Source organism: Schistocerca americana, chromosome 2 (assembly GCF_021461395.2).
Source record: "Schistocerca americana isolate TAMUIC-IGC-003095 chromosome 2, iqSchAmer2.1, whole genome shotgun sequence".
NCBI lineage: Eukaryota > Metazoa > Arthropoda > Insecta > Orthoptera > Acrididae > Schistocerca > Schistocerca americana.
The window spans coordinates 641,017,829-641,042,875 of NC_060120.1; the positions used below are offsets into that span (position 1 = coordinate 641,017,829).

Here is a 25,047-nt window from a genome sequence, read left to right on the forward strand (position 1 = left end):
AACGTCAAAACCTAGCTAGCAATATCAGTGTAGCGTATCGAGCTGTACGTTTCGTTGCAGTAAGTCGTGGAAAAGTATGCACAACACCTTTCTCATTGCATTACACGACACTACATGTCGATACAATGCTTATTCCTGCAGTAAATAAGTGGGTCGGTGATTTTGCCCCGATCGGATATCGACGTGGACGGATGCTGTCATTAAACGATTCGCGAGTGGGAGCTTGGTCGGCTGCACTGCTGCATGGCATTAGACGTTAACAGCGGCCCAGTACGATGTTTTGAATGCGTTTTCGAATCGACAAATGTCTTCCTTCGGCAAGCACTCGCCAAAGACACAGCTGCAGTTGCAGCAGACGAGGTGGCCGAGTGGTTAAGGCGTTGGACTGCTAATCCAATGTGCTCTGCACGCGTGGGTTCGAATCCCATCCTCGTCGAAGAATTTTACGTAAGGCACTCGTTTGCGGTCACTCCCTCTCCGTGCAAAACGCCACACAGTAGTAACAACGGCGCGTGTACGTGGCAGATAGAGTGTGTATGAAATACGAGACAAAACTGCGTACCAGATGAAAGCGCACAACATTCCATAGCGTATGCCCTTCGAATTAAACATCATTTCGAGATCTATAAACCAATCAAATTTCGGTTCCAGCAAAGAGTATGTTGGTATTTGCGAACGACGAGTTGTTATTTATATTTAAGTGCATACCTGTCGCAGTCATTTTAACGTATCAAGCCTATAATAATCCATCTGTAGCACAACTGTCGCCTTCCGACAGTTTGTTTAAAGCCAGGCCGCCATCTACAGAAGCGATTTGACAGGGCCTACTGGAGAGACTTGACTTTGCAGACATCCGTCGCCAGTGGCCGCCCAAACACCAAGCTCCATCGCAAACAGCAGGACAATCTTGGGCTACGGGGAACGTCAAAACCTAGCTAGCAATATCAGTGTAGCGTATCGAGCTGTACGTTTCGTTGCAGTAAGTCGTGGAAAAGTATGCACAACACCTTTCTCATTGCATTACACGACACTACATGTCGATACAATGCTTATTCCTGCAGTAAATAAGTGGGTCGGTGATTTTGCCCCGATCGGATATCGACGTGGACGGATGCTGTCATTAAACGATTCGCGAGTGGGAGCTTGGTCGGCTGCACTGCTGCATGGCATTAGACGTTAACAGCGGCCCAGTACGATGTTTTGAATGCGTTTTCGAATCGACAAATGTCTTCCTTCGGCAAGCACTCGCCAAAGACACAGCTGCAGTTGCAGCAGACGAGGTGGCCGAGTGGTTAAGGCGTTGGACTGCTAATCCAATGTGCTCTGCACGCGTGGGTTCGAATCCCATCCTCGTCGAAGAATTTTACGTAAGGCACTCGTTTGCGGTCACTCCCTCTCCGTGCAAAACGCCACACAGTAGTAACAACGGCGCGTGTACGTGGCAGATAGAGTGTGTATGAAATACGAGACAAAACTGCGTACCAGATGAAAGCGCACAACATTCCATAGCGTATGCCCTTCGAATTAAACATCATTTCGAGATCTATAAACCAATCAAATTTCGGTTCCAGCAAAGAGTATGTTGGTATTTGCGAACGACGAGTTGTTATTTATATTTAAGTGCATACCTGTCGCAGTCATTTTAACGTATCAAGCCTATAATATTCCATCTGTAGCACAACTGTCGCCTTCCGACAGTTTGTTTAAAGCCAGGCCGCCATCTACAGAAGCGATTTGACAGGGCCTACTGGAGAGACTTGACTTTGCAGACATCCGTCGCCAGTGGCCGCCCAAACACCAAGCTCCATCGCAAACAGCAGGACAATCTTGGGCTACGGGGAACGTCAAAACCTAGCTAGCAATATCAGTGTAGCGTATCGAGCTGTACGTTTCGTTGCAGTAAGTCGTGGAAAAGTATGCACAACACCTTTCTCATTGCATTACACGACACTACATGTCGATACAATGCTTATTCCTGCAGTAAATAAGTGGGTCGGTGATTTTGCCCCGATCGGATATCGACGTGGACGGATGCTGTCATTAAACGATTCGCGAGTGGGAGCTTGGTCGGCTGCACTGCTGCATGGCATTAGACGTTAACAGCGGCCCAGTACGATGTTTTGAATGCGTTTTCGAATCGACAAATGTCTTCCTTCGCCAAGCACTCGCCAAAGACACAGCTGCAGTTGCAGCAGACGAGGTGGCCGAGTGGTTAAGGCGTTGGACTGCTAATCCAATGTGCTCTGCACGCGTGGGTTCGAATCCCATCCTCGTCGAAGAATTTTACGTAAGGCACTCGTTTGCGGTCACTCCCTCTCCGTGCAAAACGCCACACAGTAGTAACAACGGCGCGTGTACGTGGCAGATAGAGTGTGTATGAAATACGAGACAAAACTGCGTACCAGATGAAAGCGCACAACATTCCATAGCGTATGCCCTTCGAATTAAACATCATTTCGAGATCTATAAACCAATCAAATTTCGGTTCTAGCAAAGAGTATGTTGGTATTTGCGAACGACGAGTTGTTATTTATATTTAAGTGCATACCTGTCGCAGTCATTTTAACGTATCAAGCCTATAATAATCCATCTGTAGCACAACTGTCGCCTTCCGACAGTTTGTTTAAAGCCAGGCCGCCATCTACAGAAGCGATTTGACAGGGCCTACTGGAGAGACTTGACTTTGCAGACATCCGTCGCCAGTGGCCGCCCAAACACCAAGCTCCATCGCAAACAGCAGGACAATCTTGGGCTACGGGGAACGTCAAAACCTAGCTAGCAATATCAGTGTAGCGTATCGAGCTGTACGTTTCGTTGCAGTAAGTCGTGGAAAAGTATGCACAACACCTTTCTCATTGCATTAGACGACACTACATGTCGATACAATGCTTATTCCTGCAGTAAATAAGTGGGTCGGTGATTTTGCCCCGATCGGATATCGACGTGGACGGATGCTGTCATTAAACGATTCGCGAGTGGGAGCTTGGTCGGCTGCACTGCTGCATGGCATTAGACGTTAACAGCGGCCCAGTACGATGTTTTGAATGCGTTTTCGAATCGACAAATGTCTTCCTTCGGCAAGCACTCGCCAAAGACACAGCTGCAGTTGCAGCAGACGAGGTGGCCGAGTGGTTAAGGCGTTGGACTGCTAATCCAATGTGCTCTGCACGCGTGGGTTCGAATCCCATCCTCGTCGAAGAATTTTACGTAAGGCACTCGTTTGCGGTCACTCCCTCTCCGTGCAAAACGCCACACAGTAGTAACAACGGCGCGTGTACGTGGCAGATAGAGTGTGTATGAAATACGAGACAAAACTGCGTACCAGATGAAAGCGCACAACATTCCATAGCGTATGCCCTTCGAATTAAACATCATTTCGAGATCTATAAACCAATCAAATTTCGGTTCCAGCAAAGAGTATGTTGGTATTTGCGAACGACGAGTTGTTATTTATATTTAAGTGCATACCTGTCGCAGTCATTTTAACGTATCAAGCCTATAATAATCCATCTGTAGCACAACTGTCGCCTTCCGACAGTTTGTTTAAAGCCAGGCCGCCATCTACAGAAGCGATTTGACAGGGCCTACTGGAGAGACTTGACTTTGCAGACATCCGTCGCCAGTGGCCGCCCAAACACCAAGCTCCATCGCAAACAGCAGGACAATCTTGGGCTACGGGGAACGTCAAAACCTAGCTAGCAATATCAGTGTAGCGTATCGAGCTGTACGTTTCGTTGCAGTAAGTCGTGGAAAAGTATGCACAACACCTTTCTCATTGCATTACACGACACTACATGTCGATACAATGCTTATTCCTGCAGTAAATAAGTGGGTCGGTGATTTTGCCCCGATCGGATATCGACGTGGACGGATGCTGTCATTAAACGATTCGCGAGTGGGAGCTTGGTCGGCTGCACTGCTGCATGGCATTAGACGTTAACAGCGGCCCAGTACGATGTTTTGAATGCGTTTTCGAATCGACAAATGTCTTCCTTCGGCAAGCACTCGCCAAAGACACAGCTGCAGTTGCAGCAGACGAGGTGGCCGAGTGGTTAAGGCGTTGGACTGCTAATCCAATGTGCTCTGCACGCGTGGGTTCGAATCCCATCCTCGTCGAAGAATTTTACGTAAGGCACTCGTTTGCGGTCACTCCCTCTCCGTGCAAAACGCCACACAGTAGTAACAACGGCGCGTGTACGTGGCAGATAGAGTGTGTATGAAATACGAGACAAAACTGCGTACCAGATGAAAGCGCACAACATTCCATAGCGTATGCCCTTCGAATTAAACATCATTTCGAGATCTATAAACCAATCAAATTTCGGTTCCAGCAAAGAGTATGTTGGTATTTGCGAACGACGAGTTGTTATTTATATTTAAGTGCATACCTGTCGCAGTCATTTTAACGTATCAAGCCTATAATATTCCATCTGTAGCACAACTGTCGCCTTCCGACAGTTTGTTTAAAGCCAGGCCGCCATCTACAGAAGCGATTTGACAGGGCCTACTGGAGAGACTTGACTTTGCAGACATCCGTCGCCAGTGGCCGCCCAAACACCAAGCTCCATCGCAAACAGCAGGACAATCTTGGGCTACGGGGAACGTCAAAACCTAGCTAGCAATATCAGTGTAGCGTATCGAGCTGTACGTTTCGTTGCAGTAAGTCGTGGAAAAGTATGCACAACACCTTTCTCATTGCATTAGACGACACTACATGTCGATACAATGCTTATTCCTGCAGTAAATAAGTGGGTCGGTGATTTTGCCCCGATCGGATATCGACGTGGACGGATGCTGTCATTAAACGATTCGCGAGTGGGAGCTTGGTCGGCTGCACTGCTGCATGGCATTAGACGTTAACAGCGGCCCAGTACGATGTTTTGAATGCGTTTTCGAATCGACAAATGTCTTCCTTCGCCAAGCACTCGCCAAAGACACAGCTGCAGTTGCAGCAGACGAGGTGGCCGAGTGGTTAAGGCGTTGGACTGCTAATCCAATGTGCTCTGCACGCGTGGGTTCGAATCCCATCCTCGTCGAAGAATTTTACGTAAGGCACTCGTTTGCGGTCACTCCCTCTCCGTGCGAAACGCCACACAGTAGTAACAACGGCGCGTGTACGTGGCAGATAGAGTGTGTATGAAATACGAGACAAAACTGCGTACCAGATGAAAGCGCACAACATTCCATAGCGTATGCCCTTCGAATTAAACATCATTTCGAGATCTATAAACCAATCAAATTTCGGTTCTAGCAAAGAGTATGTTGGTATTTGCGAACGACGAGTTGTTATTTATATTTAAGTGCATACCTGTCGCAGTCATTTTAACGTATCAAGCCTATAATAATCCATCTGTAGCACAACTGTCGCCTTCCGACAGTTTGTTTAAAGCCAGGCCGCCATCTACAGAAGCGATTTGACAGGGCCTACTGGAGAGACTTGACTTTGCAGACATCCGTCGCCAGTGGCCGCCCAAACACCAAGCTCCATCGCAAACAGCAGGACAATCTTGGGCTACGGGGAACGTCAAAACCTAGCTAGCAATATCAGTGTAGCGTATCGAGCTGTACGTTTCGTTGCAGTAAGTCGTGGAAAAGTATGCACAACACCTTTCTCATTGCATTAGACGACACTACATGTCGATACAATGCTTATTCCTGCAGTAAATAAGTGGGTCGGTGATTTTGCCCCGATCGGATATCGACGTGGACGGATGCTGTCATTAAACGATTCGCGAGTGGGAGCTTGGTCGGCTGCACTGCTGCATGGCATTAGACGTTAACAGCGGCCCAGTACGATGTTTTGAATGCGTTTTCGAATCGACAAATGTCTTCCTTCGGCAAGCACTCGCCAAAGACACAGCTGCAGTTGCAGCAGACGAGGTGGCCGAGTGGTTAAGGCGTTGGACTGCTAATCCAATGTGCTCTGCACGCGTGGGTTCGAATCCCATCCTCGTCGAAGAATTTTACGTAAGGCACTCGTTTGCGGTCACTCCCTCTCCGTGCAAAACGCCACACAGTAGTAACAACGGCGCGTGTACGTGGCAGATAGAGTGTGTATGAAATACGAGACAAAACTGCGTACCAGATGAAAGCGCACAACATTCCATAGCGTATGCCCTTCGAATTAAACATCATTTCGAGATCTATAAACCAATCAAATTTCGGTTCCAGCAAAGAGTATGTTGGTATTTGCGAACGACGAGTTGTTATTTATATTTAAGTGCATACCTGTCGCAGTCATTTTAACGTATCAAGCCTATAATATTCCATCTGTAGCACAACTGTCGCCTTCCGACAGTTTGTTTAAAGCCAGGCCGCCATCTACAGAAGCGATTTGACAGGGCCTACTGGAGAGACTTGACTTTGCAGACATCCGTCGCCAGTGGCCGCCCAAACACCAAGCTCCATCGCAAACAGCAGGACAATCTTGGGCTACGGGGAACGTCAAAACCTAGCTAGCAATATCAGTGTAGCGTATCGAGCTGTACGTTTCGTTGCAGTAAGTCGTGGAAAAGTATGCACAACACCTTTCTCATTGCATTAGACGACACTACATGTCGATACAATGCTTATTCCTGCAGTAAATAAGTGGGTCGGTGATTTTGCCCCGATCGGATATCGACGTGGACGGATGCTGTCATTAAACGATTCGCGAGTGGGAGCTTGGTCGGCTGCACTGCTGCATGGCATTAGACGTTAACAGCGGCCCAGTACGATGTTTTGAATGCGTTTTCGAATCGACAAATGTCTTCCTTCGCCAAGCACTCGCCAAAGACACAGCTGCAGTTGCAGCAGACGAGGTGGCCGAGTGGTTAAGGCGTTGGACTGCTAATCCAATGTGCTCTGCACGCGTGGGTTCGAATCCCATCCTCGTCGAAGAATTTTACGTAAGGCACTCGTTTGCGGTCACTCCCTCTCCGTGCAAAACGCCACACAGTAGTAACAACGGCGCGTGTACGTGGCAGATAGAGTGTGTATGAAATACGAGACAAAACTGCGTACCAGATGAAAGCGCACAACATTCCATAGCGTATGCCCTTCGAATTAAACATCATTTCGAGATCTATAAACCAATCAAATTTCGGTTCTAGCAAAGAGTATGTTGGTATTTGCGAACGACGAGTTGTTATTTATATTTAAGTGCATACCTGTCGCAGTCATTTTAACGTATCAAGCCTATAATAATCCATCTGTAGCACAACTGTCGCCTTCCGACAGTTTGTTTAAAGCCAGGCCGCCATCTACAGAAGCGATTTGACAGGGCCTACTGGAGAGACTTGACTTTGCAGACATCCGTCGCCAGTGGCCGCCCAAACACCAAGCTCCATCGCAAACAGCAGGACAATCTTGGGCTACGGGGAACGTCAAAACCTAGCTAGCAATATCAGTGTAGCGTATCGAGCTGTACGTTTCGTTGCAGTAAGTCGTGGAAAAGTATGCACAACACCTTTCTCATTGCATTAGACGACACTACATGTCGATACAATGCTTATTCCTGCAGTAAATAAGTGGGTCGGTGATTTTGCCCCGATCGGATATCGACGTGGACGGATGCTGTCATTAAACGATTCGCGAGTGGGAGCTTGGTCGGCTGCACTGCTGCATGGCATTAGACGTTAACAGCGGCCCAGTACGATGTTTTGAATGCGTTTTCGAATCGACAAATGTCTTCCTTCGGCAAGCACTCGCCAAAGACACAGCTGCAGTTGCAGCAGACGAGGTGGCCGAGTGGCGGCAGTCAGCCGGCAGCGGCCGTGGCGGTCGGACGCAGGTTGTTTACGCTCTCGCCTGTGGCGGTCGCGTGCGGTTTGGTAAGTGTGCGCTTTGCTGCGTTGTTGTAGTGTGGAGTGATGAATTGCCATCGATTATAATGGATCAACTTATACGGAAAGACACATTGAAATTGAGTTTTGACCCGCACTATGCACGACCGAAGTCCTTTGAAGTTGAGTTATTTATTAGAGACGTTATGAAAATCACTATTGATGATATGGTTGGCATTCACCTTTCTATCGTCAGCAGTACAGTCTACCTAAAATTGTTGAGACCCGAGAAATGCGAGCAGGTCATTCAATCTTGTGGAGGAGTTTTAAAGTTTAACCATTCTGACGGCAATGTTGGTGATGTCAGAGTTTCGCTTGCCGGTCTTGGAGTCAGAACTGTTCGAATATTCGAATTACCCTTTGAAATATCCGCTGATCAAATTAATGCCAAATTGAGGGAATATGGAACGGTCATCAGCAATACGGCAGAAAAGTGGTCGAATATGCACATTTTCCCGGTGTTAAACGGTGTCCGGCAGGTGAAGATTGATATGTTGAAGCACATTCCGTCCTACGTCACTGTGTGTGGCTACAGAGCCATTGTGATTTATGATGGGCAGCCGAGAACCTGTGCGGGCTGTGGTTCCACCGAACATATCCGTGCTCAATGTGTCCAACGGCGCGTGGCGCAAATACCGGCCGGTGAGCGTGCGCAGCAGGGCCCGACGTCTACGTTGCCTATATCATACGTCGCCGCCGCCCGGGCTAACGTTACCTCGGACCCTAGTTTCGATGTTCCGCTAGAGAGTCTGCGCGAAGTGCAGGAAGGCGTCACGCCGATGGATACGAACGACGTCCCAACTGTTCCTTCTTCACACACCTCAAAGGGGGGCGATACTCACTCGGAGCAGGGGCACCAACCGGACACCGAAAGTATTCCGGCGGGCGTTCCGGTTCGAGACGACAAGTCCGACGTGGACCGGGTGGAGTCGAACGAGGTGGCTGGCCACCAGCCCCCGCGGTCTCCCAAATCACAGGAGAAACGCCGGCTAGCACATCAAGGGGCAGAAGCAAAGGCGCCAATATTGCGTGAAAAAGCGAACCACGTACGACAGAAACTGACTGAAGAGACTGACCCACCGTCGTCGGCAACCAGCAAAACGACAAAAAAATCCCGGACGGACGAATCGGACACTGATCACGGACGATTACCCTCAGGCGACCCTGCGATAACAGATGCAATGGATCAGAACCCTGTATCTGACGTATCCAAGCTCTCGGATTGCGGTTTGCCAGCGGACAGGTTCGTGTGTGATTGGTCGGATGACGTGGAAGAGGGTGGTCGGGAAGAAGATTTCGTAAAGGATCGGCGACGTACAGATAGTCCGTTATCGGAAGCTCAAGCTGATGTGTCCCACCAGCAACAAACGGCTACCGCCGGCGTCGGCACAGTGGCTAATGACGTAGACTTCTTTTAGAGGATGTTCGCCATTAACATCCATACTCGGCTTATTGTCACCTAGATCTCTGTTCTCATGCCGTCCTTGCAAGCTTACCGAATTGCGACATTGAACATCAATAAGATCAGTAGCCCACTAAACTTAACAAATCTTCAAGATTTTCTCTATGCCGCTGATATTGATCTCATCATGCTGCAGGAAGTGACCAATATTAACCTTGACCGTATCACAGGCTACAATGCCATCGTTAATCCTGGACATGGCACTGATCCAGGAACGGCGATCATGGCTAAGGAAGGGATAGTGATGTCACATGTCGAGCGCCTGGCGTCTGGCAGAGGTATAGCGACTACTGTCGATACTACTAGATTTATCAATCTCTACGCCCCATCCGGCTCTGGGAGACGCCGACAGAGAGCAGAGTTTTTTAAAGATGACATTGTGCCACTTTTTACACCACCTTCGGAACAACTTATATTCGCTGGTGACTTTAACTGTGTCCTCAGTCCCAAAGACCAGACGCCGAACTTTAATCCGTCCGCCGAGCTTCGCAATCTCATTGACGAGTTGAATTTAATAGACACGTGGGAGCTTCGACACGGTGACAGGCCCGGATTCACTTACGTTACTGGCCACTCAGCTAGCCGCATCGATAGAATCTACGCATTATCAAGTATGAGGGAACATGTTTTGCAGGCTGAGCTATGGCCGACTGTCTTCACAGATATGTGGCATATATATGTACCGTCAATTTAGCCAAACAAGGGACGTACAGGGCAAGGGGACCCTGGAAACTAAATGTAGCGTGTTTACCAGAACCCGGGTGTCACACAGTCTTCCGCAATACGTGGGCAGCCTGCGAACGAAAGTTTCCCGCGTACGATTCTGCCATTACGTGGTGGGTAAAATGTGCGAAACCCGCCTTAACAAAAGTGATGAAGAATTATTCCCGAGATCGATGTGCCTGGCAGAAGCAAACCCTGGAATTTTACTTTCAGTGTTTGAGAGATTTATATCGAGAAGATGCAACAGTAATAGCAAATCGTATGCATATTAAAAGAATACAGGCTACGATTCTAACCCTTAAACGGAAGCAATTGGAAGGCTGTAAAGTCAGGACGCGTCTGCAAAACGCTGTACAGGACGAAACGACATCAATGTACCATGTTATTCGCGAACAGAAAAGGGGGCGCAGAAAGATATTGACAGAACTGCACACTGCAGATGGCCGACTCCTAAACCACCAGCGCGACATACGAGACGAGATTTACAAACATTTCACAGCACAGTTCACGGAACACCCAGTGGATATGGCGGCGCAGCACGTCCTTCTGGCACGCCGTTTTGCGACATTGACCACGGTAGAAGCAGACGGCCTCGCTGCAGTCATAACTGAAGATGAAGTAGAGGACGCCATTCGAGGGAGCCCACAGAATAAATCGCCTGGCCCCGACGGATTACCGGCTGAGTTTTATCGAACCTTTCGTCACCATTTAGTTCCAAAGTTGACCTTGGTCTGTAACGATATCTTAAAGGCTGGAAGTGATATCTTAAGGGAATTCTGTGAAGGCATAGTGGTATTGGTACCCAAAACCCCAGCGGGAAAGACAGTCGACAATCTCCGACCGCTTACGTTACTTAATACCGATTATAAGATATTCGCGCGGGTCATGATGCAGCGATTCAGTACGGTACTTAGTACTGTCACGGGGGCCTACCAGACGAGCGTTGGGAACTCTAGAAACATACAGCAGACGTTAAGTGCATATAGAGATATCATAGCTACAGCCGCCGCTTGCGACATGCGATGCGCTCTAGTCTCGTTAGATTTTGAGAAAGCATTCGATAAAATCAGTCACTCATATCTTCTGTGCGCGATGGCCGCAATGAACTTTCCACGGAAAGTTATTGACACTGTTACACTCCTGCTGCGAAATGGTACGTCCAAGATCTGTCTCAACGGACAACTCAGTAAACCTATTAATATCGCTCGGTCGGTACGACAAGGTTGCCCGATGTCAATGGCCTTGTTTGCAGTTGCTCTTGAACCCTTACTGTTCTCCCTGGCGCAAGACCTTCCGGGAATACGCATACATGGCCAGAAGACCGTATGCCAGGCATTTGCGGATGACGTCAGTTTCGTGGTGACGAAAGATGAAGATTTGGAACGCGCGTTTCAGCTGATATCCACTTATGCAGCCGCATCAGGAGCGAAAGTCAACTGTAAAAAGTCTGGCATTATGGAACTTGGTAGAGGACTCGAACTTGGCAATAGCCAATCACTAAAAAGAATGACAACATTTAAATGTCTCGGCATTGAATACACGCGCACCATCCGCTGCACGTCTGCTCTTAATTATCGAAAATTATTGGCACAAATTCGGGCCGGCATACGGCAACATCATTTGCGAAATCTCAACGCCATACAAAGAGTGCTTTTAGTCAATACTTACATTGTTTCTAAAGTGAATTATGTCGCACAAATCCTACCAATACCAAAGGTCATCGCACAACGAATGCTTGCAGCGCTCGGACACTTTGTCAGTAGGGGACACATTTTCAAAGTCCCATTTGCAACTTTGACGCTCCCCTTGGGAAAGGGCGGCCTAAATCTGACAGATGTTTACTACAAAGCGAAAGCATTATATATCAGCAACATGTATAAACAATGGCAACGATCACCAAATTCCTTAACGGCCCACCTTCTCAATGAAATTGCACCTGCCAGCATGACGCCTCCGGTAAACGTAAGTCACATCCCGACTGCATTTTGCCACTTTAGTACTTTTTTCCTCGAATACAGCTATATTCAAAGCAACATACCTGAGAATGATCTTTACAGGGTCAAAGCACTTTACAGCTGCCTGACGGACAGTAAGCCGCGCAACAGAATAGAAGTGAAGTATAGAGACTGCAACTGGGCCAAGATCTGGGAAAACATTCATGACGCACACTTACCATCGCAGGTGCGGTCTACATGGTACATGGCGGTCAATAGGATCATACCGACAAATTCAAAACTACACATGATCCACTTGGCAGACACTCCGAACTGCGTTCACTGTACTCTCCTAGATACCATCGAACATCGCTTTCTATGCGAAAATGTGAAGGACATCTGGCTTCTCTTTGCACGGAAGCTCTCAAGTATGCTACGTACTGCACCTAGAATGATTACTCCAGCTGGACTCCTCACTCCTGATGCCGTTCCATACCCTCCGGCAAAACGACGAGCAGTCACTTGGCTTCAAGGTCAGACGGTGTATTATATATTATCGGCGCCAGAAAAAAATAAAGAAGACTATTGGCTATACCTAATAACTCAACACCAGAAACTTCAACGAATCGCCAAATATAGAGAAAAGTATGCTTTCTTTCTCCTCCGAACGTTGACGTAGAGAGATATTCCTCCAGGGCGCCGTCGCAGTCCGAAAACTCTGATGGATGGCCCTTTCACGACTATGATAGTCGCAATTAGGATTCGGAATGCGGCGATCGAACGGCCACGAATATGAAACGGACCACCCCGACAGTGGCGACGCTTTGGGGGATGATGCCTCTCCTGTCGAGAGCTCTGCGAGACTGTTCTACGAGATCCCCGTCGAATTTTGTAGATCTAATATTCAAATTATGCATTATTCGTTTCTTGTTTATTCAATTAGTAAGATTCGTTTATTGAAAAGAAGACGTATTTATGTTATGTTTGGCCTTCTCCTGTCAGAGGAAGAGAAGAGTTGTTCCTTCTTGCTGTGGAAGACTCCAGCATCACCAAGTTTATTTTCATACATTCAGTCTCCCTCGGAAAGTGATGAGTTTTCTAACATTCCTGCAGAAGATTTCATTTGCTTCATTTTCCACATCACATATATTGGTAAACCAAATAACCACATCGATACTGAAGAGAATCCATTTGTTTCGTGATTAATTTTTTATTTCAACGGAGATTTTTGCTCATGGCGGAGAAGTCGAGCCGATGAAGGCACTTTTGGCGAGCGTGAGGACGGGCTAGAAGGGGTGGATGGAGGCCCGAAAAAAAAAAAAAAAAAAAAAAAAAAAAAAAAAAAAAAAAAAAAAAAAAAAAGAAAAAAAAAAAACAAGAAAAAAAAAAAAAGTGGTTAAGGCGTTGGACTGCTAATCCAATGTGCTCTGCACGCGTGGGTTCGAATCCCATCCTCGTCGAAGAATTTTACGTAAGGCACTCGTTTGCGGTCACTCCCTCTCCGTGCAAAACGCCACACAGTAGTAACAACGGCGCGTGTACGTGGCAGATAGAGTGTGTATGAAATACGAGACAAAACTGCGTACCAGATGAAAGCGCACAACATTCCATAGCGTATGCCCTTCGAATTAAACATCATTTCGAGATCTATAAACCAATCAAATTTCGGTTCCAGCAAAGAGTATGTTGGTATTTGCGAACGACGAGTTGTTATTTATATTTAAGTGCATACCTGTCGCAGTCATTTTAACGTATCAAGCCTATAATAATCCATCTGTAGCACAACTGTCGCCTTCCGACAGTTTGTTTAAAGCCAGGCCGCCATCTACAGAAGCGATTTGACAGGGCCTACTGGAGAGACTTGACTTTGCAGACATCCGTCGCCAGTGGCCGCCCAAACACCAAGCTCCATCGCAAACAGCAGGACAATCTTGGGCTACGGGGAACGTCAAAACCTAGCTAGCAATATCAGTGTAGCGTATCGAGCTGTACGTTTCGTTGCAGTAAGTCGTGGAAAAGTATGCACAACACCTTTCTCATTGCATTAGACGACACTACATGTCGATACAATGCTTATTCCTGCAGTAAATAAGTGGGTCGGTGATTTTGCCCCGATCGGATATCGACGTGGACGGATGCTGTCATTAAACGATTCGCGAGTGGGAGCTTGGTCGGCTGCACTGCTGCATGGCATTAGACGTTAACAGCGGCCCAGTACGATGTTTTGAATGCGTTTTCGAATCGACAAATGTCTTCCTTCGGCAAGCACTCGCCAAAGACACAGCTGCAGTTGCAGCAGACGAGGTGGCCGAGTGGTTAAGGCGTTGGACTGCTAATCCAATGTGCTCTGCACGCGTGGGTTCGAATCCCATCCTCGTCGAAGAATTTTACGTAAGGCACTCGTTTGCGGTCACTCCCTCTCCGTGCAAAACGCCACACAGTAGTAACAACGGCGCGTGTACGTGGCAGATAGAGTGTGTATGAAATACGAGACAAAACTGCGTACCAGATGAAAGCGCACAACATTCCATAGCGTATGCCCTTCGAATTAAACATCATTTCGAGATCTATAAACCAATCAAATTTCGGTTCCAGCAAAGAGTATGTTGGTATTTGCGAACGACGAGTTGTTATTTATATTTAAGTGCATACCTGTCGCAGTCATTTTAACGTATCAAGCCTATAATAATCCATCTGTAGCACAACTGTCGCCTTCCGACAGTTTGTTTAAAGCCAGGCCGCCATCTACAGAAGCGATTTGACAGGGCCTACTGGAGAGACTTGACTTTGCAGACATCCGTCGCCAGTGGCCGCCCAAACACCAAGCTCCATCGCAAACAGCAGGACAATCTTGGGCTACGGGGAACGTCAAAACCTAGCTAGCAATATCAGTGTAGCGTATCGAGCTGTACGTTTCGTTGCAGTAAGTCGTGGAAAAGTATGCACAACACCTTTCTCATTGCATTAGACGACACTACATGTCGATACAATGCTTATTCCTGCAGTAAATAAGTGGGTCGGTGATTTTGCCCCGATCGGATATCGACGTGGACGGATGCTGTCATTAAACGATTCGCGAGTGGGAGCTTGGTCGGCTGCACTGCTGCATGGCATTAGACGTTAACAGCGGCCCAGTACGATGTTTTGAATGCGTTTTCGAATCGACAAATGTCTTCCTTCGGCAAGCACTCGCCAAAGACACAGCTGCAGTTGCAGCAGACGAGGTGGCCGAGTGGTTAAGGCGTTGGACTGCTAATCCAATGTGCTCTGCACGCGTGGGTTCGAATCCCATCCTCGTCGAAGAATTTTACGTAAGGCACTCGTTTGCGGTCACTCCCTCTCCGTGCAAAACGCCACACAGTAGTAACAACGGCGCGTGTACGTGGCAGATAGAGTGTGTATGAAATACGAGACAAAACTGCGTACCAGATGAAAGCGCACAACATTCCATAGCGTATGCCCTTCGAATTAAACATCATTTCGAGATCTATAAACCAATCAAATTTCGGTTCCAGCAAAGAGTATGTTGGTATTTGCGAACGACGAGTTGTTATTTATATTTAAGTGCATACCTGTCGCAGTCATTTTAACGTATCAAGCCTATAATAATCCATCTGTAGCACAACTGTCGCCTTCCGACAGTTTGTTTAAAGCCAGGCCGCCATCTACAGAAGCGATTTGACAGGGCCTACTGGAGAGACTTGACTTTGCAGACATCCGTCGCCAGTGGCCGCCCAAACACCAAGCTCCATCGCAAACAGCAGGACAATCTTGGGCTACGGGGAACGTCAAAACCTAGCTAGCAATATCAGTGTAGCGTATCGAGCTGTACGTTTCGTTGCAGTAAGTCGTGGAAAAGTATGCACGACACCTTTCTCATTGCATTAGACGACACTACATGTCGATACAATGCTTATTCCTGCAGTAAATAAGTGGGTCGGTGATTTTGCCCCGATCGGATATCGACGTGGACGGATGCTGTCATTAAACGATTCGCGAGTGGGAGCTTGGTCGGCTGCACTGCTGCATGGCATTAGACGTTAAAAGCGGCCCAGTACGATGTTTTGAATGCGTTTTCGAATCGACAAATGTCTTCCTTCGGCAAGCACTCGCCAAAGACACAGCTGCAGTTGCAGCAGACGAGGTGGCCGAGTGGTTAAGGCGTTGGACTGCTAATCCAATGTGCTCTGCACGCGTGGGTTCGAATCCCATCCTCGTCGAAGAATTTTACGTAAGGCACTCGTTTGCGGTCACTCCCTCTCCGTGCAAAACGCCACACAGTAGTAACAACGGCGCGTGTACGTGGCAGATAGAGTGTGTATGAAATACGAGACAAAACTGCGTACCAGATGAAAGCGCACAACATTCCATAGCGTATGCCCTTCGAATTAAACATCATTTCGAGATCTATAAACCAATCAAATTTCGGTTCTAGCAAAGAGTATGTTGGTATTTGCGAACGACGAGTTGTTATTTATATTTAAGTGCATACCTGTCGCAGTCATTTTAACGTATCAAGCCTATAATAATCCATCAGTAGCACAACTGTCGCCTTCCGACAGTTTGTTTAAAGCCAGGCCGCCATCTACAGAAGCGATTTGACAGGGCCTACTGGAGAGACTTGACTTTGCAGACATCCGTCGCCAGTGGCCGCCCAAACACCAAGCTCCATCGCAAACAGCAGGACAATCTTGGGCTACGGGGAACGTCAAAACCTAGCTAGCAATATCAGTGTAGCGTATCGAGCTGTACGTTTCGTTGCAGTAAGTCGTGGAAAAGTATGCACAACACCTTTCTCATTGCATTAGACGACACTACATGTCGATACAATGCTTATTCCTGCAGTAAATAAGTGGGTCGGTGATTTTGCCCCGATCGGATATCGACGTGGACGGATGCTGTCATTAAACGATTCGCGAGTGGGAGCTTGGTCGGCTGCACTGCTGCATGGCATTAGACGTTAACAGCGGCCCAGTACGATGTTTTGAATGCGTTTTCGAATCGACAAATGTCTTCCTTCGGCAAGCACTCGCCAAAGACACAGCTGCAGTTGCAGCAGACGAGGTGGCCGAGTGGTTAAGGCGTTGGACTGCTAATCTAATGTGCTCTGCACGCGTGGGTTCGAATATCATCCTCGTCGAAGAATTTTACGTAAGGCACTCGTTTGCGGTCACTCCCTCTCCGTGCAAAACGCCACACAGTAGTAACAACGGCGCGTGTACGTGGCAGATAGAGTGTGTATGAAATACGAGACAAAACTGCGTACCAGATGAAAGCGCACAACATTCCATAGCGTATGCCCTTCGAATTAAACATCATTTCGAGATCTATAAACCAATCAAATTTCGGTTCTAGCAAAGAGTATGTTGGTATTTGCGAACGACGAGTTGTTATTTATATTTAAGTGCATACCTGTCGCAGTCATTTTAACGTATCAAGCCTATAATAATCCATCTGTAGCACAACTGTCGCCTTCCGACAGTTTGTTTAAAGCCAGGCCGCCATCTACAGAAGCGATTTGACAGGGCCTACTGGAGAGACTTGACTTTGCAGACATCCGTCGCCAGTGGCCGCCCAAACACCAAGCTCCATCGCAAACAGCAGGACAATCTTGGGCTACGGGGAACGTCAAAACCTAGCTAGCAATATCAGTGTAGCGTATCGAGCTGTACGTTTCGTTGCAGTAAGTCGTGGAAAAGTATGCACAACACCTTTCTCATTGCATTAGACGACACTACATGTCGATACAATGCTTATTCCTGCAGTAAATAAGTGGGTCGGTGATTTTGCCCCGATCGGATATCGACGTGGACGGATGCTGTCATTAAACGATTCGCGAGTGGGAGCTTGGTCGGCTGCACTGCTGCATGGCATTAGACGTTAACAGCGGCCCAGTACGATGTTTTGAATGCGTTTTCGAATCGACAAATGTCTTCCTTCGGCAAGCACTCGCCAAAGACACAGCTGCAGTTGCAGCAGACGAGGTGGCCGAGTGGTTAAGGCGTTGGACTGCTAATCCAATGTGCTCTGCACGCGTGGGTTCGAATCCCATCCTCGTCGAAGAATTTTACGTAAGGCACTCGTTTGCGGTCACTCCCTCTCCGTGCAAAACGCCACACAGTAGTAACAACGGCGCGTGTACGTGGCAGATAGAGTGTGTATGAAATACGAGACAAAACTGCGTACCAGATGAAAGCGCACAACATTCCATAGCGTATGCCCTTCGAATTAAACATCATTTCGAGATCTATAAACCAATCAAATTTCGGTTCCAGCAAAGAGTATGTTGGTATTTGCGAACGACGAGTTGTTATTTATATTTAAGTGCATACCTGTCGCAGTCATTTTAACGTATCAAGCCTATAATATTCCATCTGTAGCACAACTGTCGCCTTCCGACAGTTTGTTTAAAGCCAGGCCGCCATCTACAGAAGCGATTTGACAGGGCCTACTGGAGAGACTTGACTTTGCAGACATCCGTCGCCAGCGGCCGCCCAAACACCAAGCTCCATCGCAAACAGCAGGACAATCTTGGGCTACGGGGAACGTCAAAACCTAGCTAGCAATATCAGTGTAGCGTATCGAGCTGTACGTTTCGTTGCAGTAAGTCGTGGAAAAGTATGCACAACACCTTTCTCATTGCATTAGACGACACTACATGTCGATACAAGGCTTATTCCTGCAGTAAATAAGTGGGTCGGTGATTTTGCCCCGATCGGATATCGACGTGGACGGATGCTGTCATTAAACGATTCGCGAGTGGGAGCTTGGTCGGCTGCACTGCTGCATGGCATTAGACGTTAACAGCGGCCCAGTACGATGTTTTGAATGCGTTTTCGAATCGACAAATGTCTTCCTTCGCCAAGCACTCGCCAAAGACACAGCTGCAGTTGCAGCAGACGAGGTGGCCGAGTGGTTAAGGCGTTGGACTGCTAATCCAATGTGCTCTGCACGCGTGGGTTCGAATCCCATCCTCGTCGAAGAATTTTACGTAAGGCACTCGTTTGCGGTCACTCCCTCTCCGTGCAAAACGCCACACAGTAGTAACAACGGCGCGTGTACGTGGCAGATAGAGTGTGTATGAAATACGAGACAAAACTGCGTACCAGATGAAAGCGCACAACATTCCATAGCGTATGCCCTTCGAATTAAACATCATTTCGAGATCTATAAACCAATCAAATTTCGGTTCCAGCAAAGAGTATGTTGGTATTTGCGAACGACGAGTTGTTATTTATATTTAAGTGCATACCTGTCGCAGTCATTTTAACGTAGCAAGCCTATAATAATCCATCTGTAGCACAACTGTCGCCTTCCGACAGTTTGTTTAAAGCCAGGCCGCCATCTACAGAAGCGATTTGACAGGGCCTACTGGAGAGACTTGACTTTGCAGACATCCGTCGCCAGTGGCCGCCCAAACACCAAGCTCCATCGCAAACAGCAGGACAATCTTGGGCTAGGGGGAACGTCAAAACCTAGCTAGCAATATCAGTGTAGCGTATCGAGCTGTACGTTTCGTTGCAGTAAGTCGTGGAAAAGTATGCACAGCACCTTTCTCATTGCATTAGACGACACTACATGTCGATACAATGCTTATTCCTGCAGTAAATAAGTGGGTCGGTGATTTTGCCCCGATCGGATATCGACGTGGACGGATGCTGTCATTAAACGATTCGCGAGTGGGAGCTTGGTCGGCTGCACTGCTGCATGGCATTAGACGTTAACAGCGGCCCAGTACGATGTTTTGAATGCGTTTTCGAATCGACAAATGTCTTCCTTCGGCAAGCACTCGCCAAAGACACAGCTGCAGTTGCAGCAGACGAGGTGGCCGAGTGGTTAAGGCGTTGGACTGCTAATCCAATGTGCTCTGCACGCGTGGGTTCGAATCCCATCCTCGTCGAAGAATTTTACGTAAGGCACTCGTTTGCGGTCACTCCCTCTCCGTGCAAAACGCCACACAGTAGTAACAACGGCGCGTGTACGTGGCAGATAGAGTGTGTATGAAATACGAGACAAAACTGCGTACCAGATGAAAGCGCACAACATTCCATAGCGTATGCCCTTCGAATTAAACATCATTTCGAGATCTATAAACCAATCAAATTTCGGTTCCAGCAAAGAGTATGTTGGTATTTGCGAACGACGAGTTGTTATTTATATTTAAGTGCATACCTGTCGCAGTCATTTTAACGTATCAAGCCTATAATAATCCATCTGTAGCACAACTGTCGCCTTCCGACAGTTTGTTTAAAGCCAGGCCGCCATCTACAGAAGCGATTTGACAGGGCCTACTGGAGAGACTTGACTTTGCAGACATCCGTCGCCAGTGGCCGCCCAAACACCAAGCTCCATCGCAAACAGCAGGACAATCTTGGGCTACGGGGAACGTCAAAACCTAGCTAGCAATATCAGTGTAGCGTATCGAGCTGTACGTTTCGTTGCAGTAAGTCGTGGAAAAGTATGCACAACACCTTTCTCATTGCATTAGACGACACTACATGTCGATACAATGCTTATTCCTGCAGTAAATAAGTGGGTCGGTGATTTTGCCCCGATCGGATATCGACGTGGACGGATGCTGTCATTAAACGATTCGCGAGTGGGAGCTTGGTCGACTGCACTGCTGCATGGCATTAGACGTTAACAGCGGCCCAGTACGATGTTTTGAATGCGTTTTCGAATCGACAAATGTCTTCCTTCGGCAAGCACTCGCCAAAGACACAGCTGCAGTTGCAGCAGACGAGGTGGCCGAGTGGTTAAGGCGTTGGACTGCTAATCCAATGTGCTCTGCACGCGTGGGTTCGAATCCCATCCTCGTCGAAGAATTTTACGTAAGGCACTCGTTTGCGGTCACTCCCTCTCCGTGCAAAACGCCACACAGTAGTAACAACGGCGCGTGTACGTGGCAGATAGAGTGTGTATGAAATACGAGACAAAACTGCGTACCAGATGAAAGCGCACAACATTCCATAGCGTATGCCCTTCGAATTAAACATCATTTCGAGATCTATAAACCAATCAAATTTCGGTTCCAGCAAAGAGTATGTTGGTATTTGCGAACGACGATTTGTTATTTATATTTAAGTGCATACCTGTCGCAGTCATTTTAACGTATCAAGCCTATAATAATCCATCTGTAGCACAACTGTCGCCTTCCGACAGTTTGTTTAAAGCCAGGCCGCCATCTACAGAAGCGATTTGACAGGGCCTACTGGAGAGACTTGACTTTGCAGACATCCGTCGCCAGTGGCCGCCCAAACACCAAGCTCCATCGCAAACAGCAGGACAATCTTGGGCTACGGGGAACGTCAAAACCTAGCTAGCAATATCAGTGTAGCGTATCGAGCTGTACGTTTCGTTGCAGTAAGTCGTGGAAAAGTATGCACAACACCTTTCTCATTGCATTAGACGACACTACATGTCGATACAATGCTTATTCCTGCAGTAAATAAGTGGGTCGGTGATTTTGCCCCGATCGGATATCGACGTGGACGGATGCTGTCATTAAACGATTCGCGAGTGGGAGCTTGGTCGGCTGCACTGCTGCATGGCATTAGACGTTAACAGCGGCCCAGTACGATGTTTTGAATGCGTTTTCGAATCGACAAATGTCTTCCTTCGGCAAGCACTCGCCAAAGACACAGCTGCAGTTGCAGCAGACGAGGTGGCCGAGTGGTTAAGGCGTTGGACTGCTAATCCAATGTGCTCTGCACGCGTGGGTTCGAATCCCATCCTCGTCGAAGAATTTTACGTAAGGCACTCGTTTGCGGTCACTCCCTCTCCGTGCAAAACGCCACACAGTAGTAACAACGGCGCGTGTACGTGGCAGATAGAGTGTGTATGAAATACGAGACAAAACTGCGTACCAGATGAAAGCGCACAACATTCCATAGCGTATGCCCTTCGAATTAAACATCATTTCGAGATCTATAAACCAATCAAATTTCGGTTCCAGCAAAGAGTATGTTGGTATTTGCGAACGACGAGTTGTTATTTATATTTAAGTGCATACCTGTCGCAGTCATTTTAACGTATCAAGCCTATAATATTCCATCTGTAGCACAACTGTCGCCTTCCGACAGTTTGTTTAAAGCCAGGCCGCCATCTACAGAAGCGATTTGACAGGGCCTACTGGAGAGACTTGACTTTGCAGACATCCGTCGCCAGCGGCCGCCCAAACACCAAGCTCCATCGCAAACAGCAGGACAATCTTGGGCTACGGGGAACGTCAAAACCTAGCTAGCAATATCAGTGTAGCGTATCGAGCTGTACGTTTCGTTGCAGTAAGTCGTGGAAAAGTATGCACAACACCTTTCTCATTGCATTAGACGACACTACATGTCGATACAATGCTTATTCCTGCAGTAAATAAGTGGGTCGGTGATTTTGCCCCGATCGGATATCGACGTGGACGGATGCTGTCATTAAACGATTCGCGAGTGGGAGCTTGGTCGGCTGCACTGCTGCATGGCATTAGACGTTAACAGCGGCCCAGTACGATGTTTTGAATGCGTTTTCGAATCGACAAATGTCTTCCTTCGGCAAGCACTCGCCAAAGACACAGCTGCAGTTGCAGCAGACGAGGTGGCCGAGTGGTTAAGGCGTTGGACTGCTAATCCAATGTGCTCTGCACGCGTGGGTTCGAATCCCATCCTCGTCGAAGAATTTTACGTAAGGCACTCGTTTGCGGTCACTCCCTCTCCGTGCAAAACGCCACACAGTAGTAACAACGGCGCGTGTACGTGGCAGATAGAGTGTGTATGAAATACGAGACAAAACTGCGTACCAGATGAAAGCGCACAACATTCCATAGCGTATGCCCTTCGAATTAAACATCATTTCGAGATCTATAAACCAATCAAATTTCGGTTCCAGCAAAGAGTATGTTGGTATTTGCGAACGACGAGTTGTTATTTATATTTAAGTGCATACCTGTCGCAGTCATTTTAACGTATCAAGCCTATAATAATCCATCTGTAGCACAACTGTCGCCTTCCGACAGTTTGTTTAAAGCCAGGCCGCCATCTACAGAAGCGATTTGACAGGGCCTACTGGAGAGACTTGACTTTGCAGACATCCGTCGCCAGTGGCCGCCCAAACACCAAGCTCCATCGCAAACAGCAGGACAATCTTGGGCTACGGGGAACGTCAAAACCTAGCTAGCAATATCAGTGTAGCGTATCGAGCTGTACGTTTCGTTGCAGTAAGTCGTGGAAAAGTATGCACAACACCTTTCTCATTGCATTAGACGACACTACATGTCGATACAATGCTTATTCCTGCAGTAAATAAGTGGGTCGGTGATTTTGCCCCGATCGGATATCGACGTGGACGGATGCTGTCATTAAACGATTCGCGAGTGGGAGCTTGGTCGGCTGCACTGCTGCATGGCATTAGACGTTAACAGCGGCCCAGTACGATGTTTTGAATGCGTTTTCGAATCGACAAATGTCTTCCTTCGGCAAGCACTCGCCAAAGACACAGCTGCAGTTGCAGCAGACGAGGTGGCCGAGTGGTTAAGGCGTTGGACTGCTAATCCAATGTGCTCTGCACGCGTGGGTTCGAATCCCATCCTCGTCGAAGAATTTTACGTAAGGCACTCGTTTGCGGTCACTCCCTCTCCGTGCAAAACGCCACACAGTAGTAACAACGGCGCGTGTACGTGGCAGATAGAGTGTGTATGAAATACGAGACAAAACTGCGTACCAGATGAAAGCGCACAACATTCCATAGCGTATGCCCTTCGAATTAAACATCATTTCGAGATCTATAAACCAATCAAATTTCGGTTCCAGCAAAGAGTATGTTGGTATTTGCGAACGACGAGTTGTTATTTATATTTAAGTGCATACCTGTCGCAGTCATTTTAACGTATCAAGCCTATAATATTCCATCTGTAGCACAACTGTCGCCTTCCGACAGTTTGTTTAAAGCCAGGCCGCCATCTACAGAAGCGATTTGACAGGGCCTACTGGAGAGACTTGACTTTGCAGACATCCGTCGCCAGTGGCCGCCCAAACACCAAGCTCCATCGCAAACAGCAGGACAATCTTGGGCTACGGGGAACGTCAAAACCTAGCTAGCAATATCAGTGTAGCGTATCGAGCTGTACGTTTCGTTGCAGTAAGTCGTGGAAAAGTATGCACAACACCTTTCTCATTGCATTAGACGACACTACATGTCGATACAAGGCTTATTCCTGCAGTAAATAAGTGGGTCGGTGATTTTGCCCCGATCGGATATCGACGTGGACGGATGCTGTCATTAAACGATTCGCGAGTGGGAGCTTGGTCGGCTGCACTGCTGCATGGCATTAGACGTTAACAGCGGCCCAGTACGATGTTTTGAATGCGTTTTCGAATCGACAAATGTCTTCCTTCGGCAAGCACTCGCCAAAGACACAGCTGCAGTTGCAGCAGACGAGGTGGCCGAGTGGTTAAGGCGTTGGACTGCTAATCCAATGTGCTCTGCACGCGTGGGTTCGAATCCCATCCTCGTCGAAGAATTTTACGTAAGGCACTCGTTTGCGGTCACTCCCTCTCCGTGCAAAACGCCACACAGTAGTAACAACGGCGCGTGTACGTGGCAGATAGAGTGTGTATGAAATACGAGACAAAACTGCGTACCAGATGAAAGCGCACAACATTCCATAGCGTATGCCCTTCGAATTAAACATCATTTCGAGATCTATAAACCAATCAAATTTCGGTTCCAGCAATGAGTATGTTGGTATTTGCGAACGACGAGTTGTTATTTATATTTAAGTGCATACCTGTCGCAGTCATTTTAACGTATCAAGCCTATAATAATCCATCTGTAGCACAACTGTCGCCTTCCGACAGTTTGTTTAAAGCCAGGCCGCCATCTACAGAAGCGATTTGACAGGGCCTACTGGAGAGACTTGACTTTGCAGACATCCGTCGCCAGTGGCCGCCCAAACACCAAGCTCCATCGCAAACAGCAGGACAATCTTGGGCTAGGGGGAACGTCAAAACCTAGCTAGCAATATCAGTGTAGCGTATCGAGCTGTACGTTTCGTTGCAGTAAGTCGTGGAAAAGTATGCACAGCACCTTTCTCATTGCATTAGACGACACTACATGTCGA

At 47.7% G+C, this 25,047-nt stretch overlaps 20 non-coding genes across 20 annotated transcripts; all 20 read left to right on the top strand.

Moving 5' to 3' along the window:
• Positions 1-354: 354 nt before the first annotated feature.
• Positions 355-436, top strand: Trnas-gcu. Its single transcript has one exon. It is a non-coding gene; the product is annotated as a tRNA-Ser (tRNA).
• Positions 437-1,274: 838 nt separating this feature from the next.
• On the top strand, positions 1,275-1,356 carry Trnas-gcu. The gene has a single exon. It is a non-coding gene; the product is annotated as a tRNA-Ser (tRNA).
• Positions 1,357-2,194: 838 nt separating this feature from the next.
• Trnas-gcu lies at positions 2,195-2,276 on the top strand. The gene has a single exon. It is a non-coding gene; the product is annotated as a tRNA-Ser (tRNA).
• An 838-nt stretch (positions 2,277-3,114) lies between these two features.
• Trnas-gcu lies at positions 3,115-3,196 on the top strand. Its single transcript has one exon. It is a non-coding gene; the product is annotated as a tRNA-Ser (tRNA).
• An 838-nt stretch (positions 3,197-4,034) lies between these two features.
• Trnas-gcu lies at positions 4,035-4,116 on the top strand. The gene has a single exon. It is a non-coding gene; the product is annotated as a tRNA-Ser (tRNA).
• An 838-nt stretch (positions 4,117-4,954) lies between these two features.
• Trnas-gcu lies at positions 4,955-5,036 on the top strand. Its single transcript has one exon. It is a non-coding gene; the product is annotated as a tRNA-Ser (tRNA).
• An 838-nt stretch (positions 5,037-5,874) lies between these two features.
• Trnas-gcu lies at positions 5,875-5,956 on the top strand. The gene has a single exon. It is a non-coding gene; the product is annotated as a tRNA-Ser (tRNA).
• Positions 5,957-6,794: 838 nt separating this feature from the next.
• On the top strand, positions 6,795-6,876 carry Trnas-gcu. The gene has a single exon. It is a non-coding gene; the product is annotated as a tRNA-Ser (tRNA).
• Positions 6,877-14,240: 7,364 nt separating this feature from the next.
• Trnas-gcu lies at positions 14,241-14,322 on the top strand. Its single transcript has one exon. It is a non-coding gene; the product is annotated as a tRNA-Ser (tRNA).
• Positions 14,323-15,160: 838 nt separating this feature from the next.
• On the top strand, positions 15,161-15,242 carry Trnas-gcu. Its single transcript has one exon. It is a non-coding gene; the product is annotated as a tRNA-Ser (tRNA).
• Positions 15,243-16,080: 838 nt separating this feature from the next.
• Trnas-gcu lies at positions 16,081-16,162 on the top strand. Its single transcript has one exon. It is a non-coding gene; the product is annotated as a tRNA-Ser (tRNA).
• Positions 16,163-17,000: 838 nt separating this feature from the next.
• Trnas-gcu lies at positions 17,001-17,082 on the top strand. Its single transcript has one exon. It is a non-coding gene; the product is annotated as a tRNA-Ser (tRNA).
• Positions 17,083-17,920: 838 nt separating this feature from the next.
• Positions 17,921-18,002, top strand: Trnas-gcu. The gene has a single exon. It is a non-coding gene; the product is annotated as a tRNA-Ser (tRNA).
• An 838-nt stretch (positions 18,003-18,840) lies between these two features.
• Positions 18,841-18,922, top strand: Trnas-gcu. The gene has a single exon. It is a non-coding gene; the product is annotated as a tRNA-Ser (tRNA).
• Positions 18,923-19,760: 838 nt separating this feature from the next.
• On the top strand, positions 19,761-19,842 carry Trnas-gcu. Its single transcript has one exon. It is a non-coding gene; the product is annotated as a tRNA-Ser (tRNA).
• Positions 19,843-20,680: 838 nt separating this feature from the next.
• Trnas-gcu lies at positions 20,681-20,762 on the top strand. Its single transcript has one exon. It is a non-coding gene; the product is annotated as a tRNA-Ser (tRNA).
• An 838-nt stretch (positions 20,763-21,600) lies between these two features.
• Trnas-gcu lies at positions 21,601-21,682 on the top strand. Its single transcript has one exon. It is a non-coding gene; the product is annotated as a tRNA-Ser (tRNA).
• Positions 21,683-22,520: 838 nt separating this feature from the next.
• On the top strand, positions 22,521-22,602 carry Trnas-gcu. Its single transcript has one exon. It is a non-coding gene; the product is annotated as a tRNA-Ser (tRNA).
• Positions 22,603-23,440: 838 nt separating this feature from the next.
• On the top strand, positions 23,441-23,522 carry Trnas-gcu. Its single transcript has one exon. It is a non-coding gene; the product is annotated as a tRNA-Ser (tRNA).
• An 838-nt stretch (positions 23,523-24,360) lies between these two features.
• On the top strand, positions 24,361-24,442 carry Trnas-gcu. The gene has a single exon. It is a non-coding gene; the product is annotated as a tRNA-Ser (tRNA).
• Positions 24,443-25,047: the final 605 nt, after the last annotated feature.